The sequence below is a fragment of the Pleuronectes platessa genome, chromosome 10, assembly GCF_947347685.1.
Source record: "Pleuronectes platessa chromosome 10, fPlePla1.1, whole genome shotgun sequence".
In the NCBI taxonomy this organism is placed as follows: domain Eukaryota; kingdom Metazoa; phylum Chordata; class Actinopteri; order Pleuronectiformes; family Pleuronectidae; genus Pleuronectes; species Pleuronectes platessa.
Genome location: NC_070635.1, coordinates 24904116 through 24913503, shown reverse-complemented (window position 1 = coordinate 24913503; position 9388 = coordinate 24904116).

Below are 9388 nucleotides of genomic sequence, written 5' to 3'. Positions count from 1 at the left end.
CAGCGATGTGCACGACGCGCGTGTGCGTCCAAGTCGCCGCTGCAACCATGGCTACTGCAAGTAAGACGCCCCCCCGCGCGGCTTCTGGAGCGCGCTTATTACATCAACAGTGTTTATTGTTGTAGACAGAAGAAGTTACGTGGGAGTAATAGTGAAGTGCAGATCCTCTGTATGTCCCTTTATCACACGTAACAAATACACTTCATCATCAGAACGCTTTTATTACAAAAATATCAAAGCAACATCAATCAAACTTATAAACATCACACTAATTAAATAACAGTTTTTGCTTATTTTAATTTACTAGTCCAGATTCGTTAACAGTCCATGGGAACAGAGAGGAGTGTTTCCGTTTGGTCCTGTTCTCGAAGTCCAGAGGCGATCTTGTTGGTTTGTGGCTTATGTTGTTGTGCATCTGGCAAGACTGTGCCGTGGCATGCTGAAGCCATAAGGTAGGCTCTCGGGGGCTGCCTTTTGGAATGTTTTTGCAGTTTTGGGGCATAGTGTGGGAATATAGATTTGTAGCACAATCCTGACCACGTGTCTCTTTTGTCCTATAGCCAATATGAATTAATGAATGAATTAACATCTCATTATAACTCATCATTGATAAGTCATTATTATTATCGACCACACAGTGACCAACAGTAGTCGTACGTTGGGTCCAGGGGCAGGTTTCCCACCTAGCTGTGAAGATGTGAATGAGTTTGGGAGGCTGAGTTCAGGAAGCGCGCCTTTGTCTGCAATCAGATCTGATCTTCTATGACTTAAAACACGTGAAGCGGGACTGGAAAAATCGCTGAATCTTCATGAAAGCACCTGCAATACGGGAAGGAGTAGAGGCTGATAGGTTTGCCTTGCGCTTTGGTTTCTTTGGTGGCTTTTTCTGTCTGCACTCATTGAATTTAATTTCGGATGCTTCTTTCATGTGTATTCTGGACTTTTCCTTGTGCTTAGGTTGCATTGGTGTTTTCTTCAGACTGGATACAGCTTTGAATAACGCAGCAGTGTCTTTGTGATCTGCAAGTGACTTATTGAATTTAGTATTGGATGTGTCTTTCATGTGAATTCTGGACTTTCCATTGCGCTTAGGTTTCTCTGGTGGTTTCATCAGTCTGCATTCCTTACTGGTGCAAGTGGCAGTTTCTTCCTGAACTGAATTCAAGTCATCCAAGTTAGTGTTGGCTAGCCTGGATGCCAGACGAACTTAGCCCCGCCCACAACATTTTAGGTCGGGCAGTTCGGTCTGGAGTCGCTCCGTTGAGGAAAAATTATGCCCGACCGGGCCAATCAGATTGTCAGGGCGGGCTTTATACGATGATTGACAGATGATCAACGGTAACGTAATCAACCACGTCATGAAAGTGCCCTTGGGTTGAATTCGTTTTCAACAAACATGCCTGCCGCTGGCGAGCTGAGATGTGTAGATGCTGCCATTGAGTCTGTTTTAGAAGACATCGACAGCGCATTCATTTTGAAAGAGGAACACAGAACGTGGAGGCGACGCCGAAGCACCGCGCTAATCCCTATCGCCCCGGCGCTTGGCTGTTCACAACGGACACTGAAGCAACGCTGAACCGCCGGGCAGCGCTAATAATATCACCCGTTGATCCAGTAGATCGCTGCACGGCTTTGTGCCGGTCACACCGGAGGCTGAAGCACCGCGCTGCACCAAGGCTGCCTCGCGGTGCTTCAGCCTCCGGTGTGACCGGCACAAAGTTTTAACATGGGAGTGGATGGGAGCCAGCTGTTATTTAAGGCTTGGCGCTGCGCTGAAGCGTCCGGTGTGAACCCGGCGTTAGTAAATAACTCACAATGCGTTGCTTAGCATACGTCACATACTACGTTGCTCTGATTGGTTGTAGGTCTATCCAATTGAGCGAAGAAGAATTTTACTTCCTGGTCAGTTGAAACACGCCCCATAATCACAGCCCAATGGAGCGGTCTCAGACTCACATTCTGACTAGAATTGTGAGTCTGACAACGTCAGGCTAAGTGTTGGCTGCTTCTTTCATGTGAATTCTGGACTTCCCCTTGTGCTTAGATTTATCTGGTGCTTTCTTCAGACTGAGTAGAGGTTTGATGTAAGCGGCAGCTTTTTTATGATTGGAAAGTGCATCAGCGACTTCAGTAGAGGATGCTCCTTCACTGCGCACAGCGAACTTTACCTTGCTCTTGGGTTTCACTGGTGGTTTCATCAGTCTGCACTCCTTACTGATGCAAGTGGCAGTTTCTTCCTGAACTGAATGCAAGTCATCCAAGTTAGTATTTGATGCTACTTTCATGTGAATTGGGGAGTTTAACTTAGACTTCACTGCTGGCTCCTCCAGTCTACGTTCCTCATTGGTGGTAATATATGTTTCTCTATTTAATCTTCCTTGTTGGGTTAAGTCACAATTTCGAGGAAAAAAAATTCTTTTAAAAAGACTATGCCAAAGTGCCTTCTCTGGGGTGATTCTTTTTTCCGGATCTACTTCCATCATCTGTTCCTGAACTGAATGCGAGTCATCCAAGTTAGTATTGGCTGCTTCTTTCATGAGAACTGGGGACTTTAACTTAGACTTCACTGCTGGCTCCTCCAGTCTGCGTTCCTCATTGGTGGTAATATAGCTTTCTCTACCGAATCTTCCTTGTTGGGTCAAGTCACAATTTCGAGGAAAATGTTTTCTTTTAATAAAACTATGCCAAAGTGCCTTCTCTGGGATGATTCTTTTTTCCGGATCTACTTCCATCATCTGCTTGAAAAGGTTTACATAGGCTGGGATGTCCTCATTCTCAGTAGTGTTCGGGCGATCCTTCATTATCTCATCAAGACTTTTAAACATAAAAGAAGGGTGTACATTGTGGGTTGTTGAATGACCATTGACATGACAGTCACACTGTTCAAGTAGCTCCCATGAAACCGATTGGACATTGTGAAAAAAAAAGTTTTTGCTGTAAATTCCAGAATTTAGCAGTTTGTCCTCTGGCTGGCCCTGCAAGCGCACCATTTCTCTTATTCGATCAAATTCACACCTTGCTGAATAAAAGTCTTTGCCAAAGAACATGAAGGCTACTATACAGCCAAGAGACCACATGTCTACAGCCTCAGTTAGATGGAGGCCCAGAATGACTTCAGGGGCCCTATAATTAAGGGTCTGTGTTTTGTAGCCAGTGGTCAGTTTGTCGACAGAAAAAGCCGAACCAAGATCAATCAGCTTCACCTTGAAAGGCCAGCATTTATGATTAACCAACAGTATGTTGTCTGGCTTGATGTCCAGATGTACCATACGTATTCTGCTGAGAGTGTTGAGAGACATTACTATCTGTTATGTGACTTCTTGAATCTCATTCAGATGCAGTGGCCTACCAGTCTCAACGATTAAATCATCAAGAGTCATGTCAAGTTTTTCAGATTCCAGTATAACTTTCCTTGGTTACGAAATGCCTGTTAAGGCTGACTATGTTCTCATGTCGGCCATGCTTCCTGAGTTGCGTAAGAGCCTTCATCTCATTTTCAGCACACCAGCCAAATTTTTTGGGAGTGACCTTCACAGCAACTATCTCCTTGGTGTCTAATGTAATGCACTTGTACACTTTACCAAAACCCCCTGCCCTTAGTTGCTTCAGAACCTTATATGTATTGCAAAGAATGTCTTTGGCTGACATTTTTGCTGCTATGAAAAGTTAAACAAAAGTAATTCCAACTGTTTGTTGCTAGCAGTTTGTTGATAGGCAGAAAAATATGTCTCACTATCCTACTTCTTCTTACTCAATTGGTACTCATTTGGTTTAATCGATTCTTCCTCTTCTTCTTCATACTTCATAGTTCTTTATGAGGTTAGAATTTACCTTAATGTTATAGGTTAAAACCCTTTATCCCTTTAATGTTTTTGGTCACAATTTTGCCTTTCAAGTTTAAAATTACACTTTGCCTTGGAAGTTTTGACGGGGACATCTACTCAATTGGTTTGTTTTGGTTGTTAGCATCTTTTTCTGTTTATTAAATTGGATTTTGAACTCTATCTGGTAAATCTCACCTAATATCACATGTCAACTTTGAAAAATTATCTTTTGTCATTCTGTTTTAAATTGACCTTGTCTACATTAATGTAAGGTTTCATGTAACACTCATGTACAGTGTAGGAGAAAAGGGGAAAGACAGCTCTAGAGGTCTGGAGCTGGGCAGGATCTCCTGTTGACTACCTGCGCAGCTGAGCTTCATCTCCTCGTCGACTCCACCCCTCCTCAGTCAATAAAACGTATCAATGGATTCCTATTTATGATTTTGTCTACGTAAAATGGCAACAGGTTTTTTTGTACAGTATGTTATCTTTATGAGGTGACATGGAACTTTCTGTTTGACCTGGTGTTCACCCTCAATCACATTTATGTAAGGACACAGATTACAGGTTACACTCACACAGTCAAATGAAAATGTTATTGTAGTCGGAGACAATACATTTTTTTTACATAATTAACAAACAAAAAATCTATAGCTGGGCAAGTTACACAGGCCAGCCGTCTATGAAGGACTAGTCTGTAAACAAAGGGGTGTGGATATCTTGCAACCCTATTACCTACCCACCTTAAACCCACAGATGAAAAGGCACCTAAGGGAGCAAGATCCCTCGATACAACAGTTTAATTAAAGAATGCTACTTGAGATATACAGTGCCTTGCATAAGTATTCACCCCCCTTGGACTTTTTCCCATTATGTACTGTTACTAACTGGAATTCAAATAGACTTAAATAAACTTTTTCCCGTTTGATCAACAAAACATGCATAGTACTTTGGAGGTGCAAAATAAATTTTATCGTGACACAAACAATAATGAGAACAAAAAAGTTGACATCTGTTGGGTGCATAAGTATTCACCCCCCTGTGTCAATACTTGGTAGAACCCCCTTTCGCTGCAATTACAGCTGCAAGTCTTTTGGGGTATGTCTCTACCAGCTTTGCACATCTAGAGATGGAAAGGTTTGTCCATTCTTCTTGGCAAAAAAGATGAAGCTCAGTCAGATTGGATGGAGACCGTCTGTGAACCACAATCTTCAAGTCTTGCCATAGATTCTCTATTGGATTGAGGTCTGGGCTTTGACTGGGCCATTTTAAGACATTAACATTCTTTAATCCAAACCATTCCTTTGTAGCTCTGGCTGTATGTTTAGGGTCATTGTCCTGCTGGAAGATGAACCTCCGCCCCAGTCTCAAGTCTTTTGCAGACTGCATCAGATTTTCTTCAAGGATTTCCCTGTATTTGGCTCCATCCATCTTTCCCTCTATTCTGACCAGTTTCCCTGTACCTGCTGAAGAGAAGCATCCCCACAGCATGATGCTACCACCACCATGTTTCACTGTTGGGATGGTGTGCTCAGGGTGATGGGTAGTGTTGGGTTTTCGCCACACATAGCGTTTTGCATTGAGGCCAAAAAGTTCAATTTTGGTCTCATCTGACCAGAGCACCTTCTTCCACATGTTTGCTGTGTCTCCCACATGGCTTCTGGCAAACTCCAAACGGGATTTTTTATGGAGCCCTTTCAACAATGGCTTTCTTCTTGCCACTCTTCCATAAAGGCCAGATTTGTGGAGTAGACGACTAATAGTTGTCCTGTGGACAGATTCTCCCACCTCAACTGTGGATCTCTGCAACTCCTCCAGAGTAACCATGGGCCTCCTGGTTGCTTCTCTGATTAATTTTCTCCTTGTCCGACTCTTCAGTTTGGGTGGACGGCCTCCTCTTGGTAGGTTTGCGGTTGTGCCATATTCTTTCCATTTTCTTATGATGGATTTGATGGTGCTCAGAGAGATGTTCAAAGCTCTGGATATTTTTTTATAACCTAACCCTGCTTCATATTTCTCCACAACTTTATCCCTGACCTGTTTGGTGAGCTCCTTGGTCTTCATGATGCTGTTTGTTCAGTAATGATCTCCAACAAACTCTGAGTCCGTCACAGAACAGGTGTATTTATACTGAGATTAAATTGCAGACAGGTGGACCCTATTTACTAATTATGTGACTTGCAAATGTGACTTGTGAATGCAATTGGTCGCACCAGATCTTTTTTGGGGGTTTCACAGTAAAGGGGGTGAATAAATATGCACTCAACACTTTTCAGATTTTTATTTGTAAATAATTGTGAAATCCATGTAATATTTCCCCCCACTTCCAAATGATGCACTATTTTGTGTTGGTCCATTACATAAACTCACGATGAAATAAATTTTAATCTGTGGTTATACCATGACAAAATGTAGAAAAGTCCAAAGGGGGTGAATACTTATGCAAGGCACTGTACACTTGAGTTGTCCAAGTATAGGGGAAGACCCCCATGTCTAGTCTATAATGATAAAAAGAATGGCATTTCCAGGTGCCCCTCTTTTGCTGCAAAAACCATGGAAGAAAAAAGGCATTCATCCATGAAAACCGCCTCTGCTTTAGTTGCTTTAGGAAGGAACACAAGACCAAAGAATATAAAAGGGCGACATACAAGCGCAAGGGAAAGTGACAAAAAATGTCTCTGCCATAGCAGATAACGGCTCCAGTGAAGAGGTTCTCATTGTCACGTCCCATGCATCAATCTAATTTCAAGCATAGTCCCAGTCCTGGTGTCGTTAGTACAAGAGCCGCAAAGAGAAGTATTACTTGACACACATAGTGATTCAACATTCATTATAGAAGACTTACTTCAGGACCTGGATGTGGACACTCAACCAGTTAAGCTAAAACTTAGCACAATGACAGCTGTCAACACCATCTCGCCTACACCCGTAGCTTTCCAGTGGATAAGTCTTACATCCCAATATGAGAAACAGCACAAATGTGCCCTCACCTCAGACATCTAGCAGACATTGATACCACCACTTCAGGATTGCGAAGTAGGACAGCTAATTGGGTATGGTTGTCCATCAGCACTAGCCCTGCATGAAATTCTCATAGGCAGTGAAAATGAACCCTTTGCACAGCAAACTGAGCTTGGCTGGAGCATTATAGGTTCATCTAATCCTGATCTGGACATGCCGGGAAGTCAGAGCTTCGTTCACCGAGTTGCTGTAAAGAAATTCCTGCCCCACCAGTCAATGATGTTTGAAAGCCCTTTAGGTAAGACTTAGATGAAACAGTCTATGAGGATAAGTATGTATCCTATGAGGATGTTCAGTTCATACAGTTCCTCAGCAAACACATCAAGCAGAAGCAAAAGAGTAACAGTCCACCTTTTCTACCAAACAACAATAAACTAGCCACTGTTCACATTCAGTGTTTGAAGAAGAAGTTGAGGGCTAATGAAAAATATCATGACCACTACAAAACAATCATGGAGGAAATCATTAGGAGAGGTGATTCAGAATTGGCAACCAGTCCAACCTAAGTTGTCTTTGACTGCTTGGCTAAGTCCAGGGCACCTCCCCGAATGACACCAATCATAAATTGGCTATCTTTTCCCTTCTTTGAAGGGTGGTGTCCCCGAGACAACTTTAACCAATTAAATTATAATTTAATATTAATATTTTAAATATCAATGTTTTATATTTTATTTTGATAAACAACATTTATTGAGTGCCTAAAGGCACACCATTCTATGGTAACACTTTTTAAGCACTATTGCACAACACTTCCTATATTCGCTGACATTAACACTGTCCATTTAAATCAAAGATTTCTGAATTATGCTAGAGATATAACAATTTTTCCTTCTTCAAAAATGTATCTTTACATTGGGTCACTCCCCACACTACTTGCATTCCCAGTCTTTTGGACCTTGTATGGTCTTCGGACCCCATACGGTCTTTGCGATGTATGCATTGTGTAAAGGAGTTTAATTTCTGTTTGTCATGCTGACTTTAATTTCTGATCGGTCGCTGAAACCATTTTTTATAAATTTGGTCCTCGGACCTTAATTTTTCTCATATATCTCAATTTATCAATTGGGCTTAAGCTAAATTCTAACAAAAACTATTTCACCTCAATACAATTATCTGATAAATAATTATATTGTATAAATGTTGTAATTATTTTCTAGTCTTAGTAAGGTATGAATTCTTCGTTTTGTCTTTGCCTAGAATACTAAACTTACAAGGTGTGAATCATTTTTCCCCACTGTGGGACTATTAAAGGATTCTATCTATTCTATTTATCAATTTCACTACTCTGTCAAAGTCCTCTACCATTTTCACTTAACCACATTCTGCTTCACACCCTCATTATCCCGATAACATCACATAGGGGTCTAAAATGCCAAAAAACCTCTCTCTGAGCATTTTATGGTGCTCAGAGAGATGTTCAAAGCTCTGGATATTTTTTTATAACCTAACCCTGCTTCATATTTCTCCACAACTTTATCCCTGACCTGTTTGGTGAGCTCCTTGGTCTTCATGATGCTGTTTGTTCAGTAGTGATCTCCAACAAACTCTGAGTCCGTCACAGAACAGGTGTATTTATACTGAGATTAAATTGCAGACAGGTGGACCCTATTTACTAATTATGTGACTTGCAAATGTGACTTGTGAATGCAATTGGTCGCACCAGATCTTTGTTAGGGGTTTCACAGTAAAGGGGGTGAATACATATGCACTCAACACTTTTCAGATTTTTATTTGTAAATAATTGTGAAATCCATGTAATATTTCCCCCCACTTCCAAATGATGCACTATTTTGTGTTGGTCCATTACATAAACTCATGATGAAATAAATTTTAATCTGTGGTTATACCATGACAAAATGTAGAAATGTCCAAAGGGGGTGAATACTTATGCAAGGCACTGTATGTGTGGCACAGCGGACCAGAACTGAGCTCTGACAGTAGCAGGACTGCTGCTCGCTGATGCCTGCATGGAGGAGCTGACAGCGGCCCAGCCTGTCACTCACAGAGTATGCCCACTAGCCACCTATTCATATCATCTTGTTAACTCTAAATCTGGCTGGCTACTATTTATATACTCTCTGCGCGCCTGCTTGCGTGCGCATGCACATGTGTGCGTGTATGTGTGTGCATGTGAGTGGGGTGGTGTTTTCTTTCCTCTGATTTGTTTTTTTACTGTTGCTGTGTTGCTGCCAGATGGGTCGACAGGTCTATCTATCTGTCTTTCTATCTTAACTGTATGGGTCTGTTTCAAAGGGGTGAGGGATGAGTCATGTACAGTTCTCACTTTCTGACCCACTTTCAGTGGGCTGTTTAAGGGTTAAGACTTGAGTGTCCTGACTATAGACAGACACACAAGGTTGTGTGTGTTTGGTAGTGGTGGTGGGGGGAAGTCATATTATGGGGGAATTATCCAGTTTATGGGGCAAAAAGGCAAATAACACAAACATACATAACGAAAAGAAATACATTTAGAGCATGGGTGTCCAAACTTTTTATCTCGAGGGCCAAATATAGAAAAAATACGAAAGTCTGGGCCACTCACG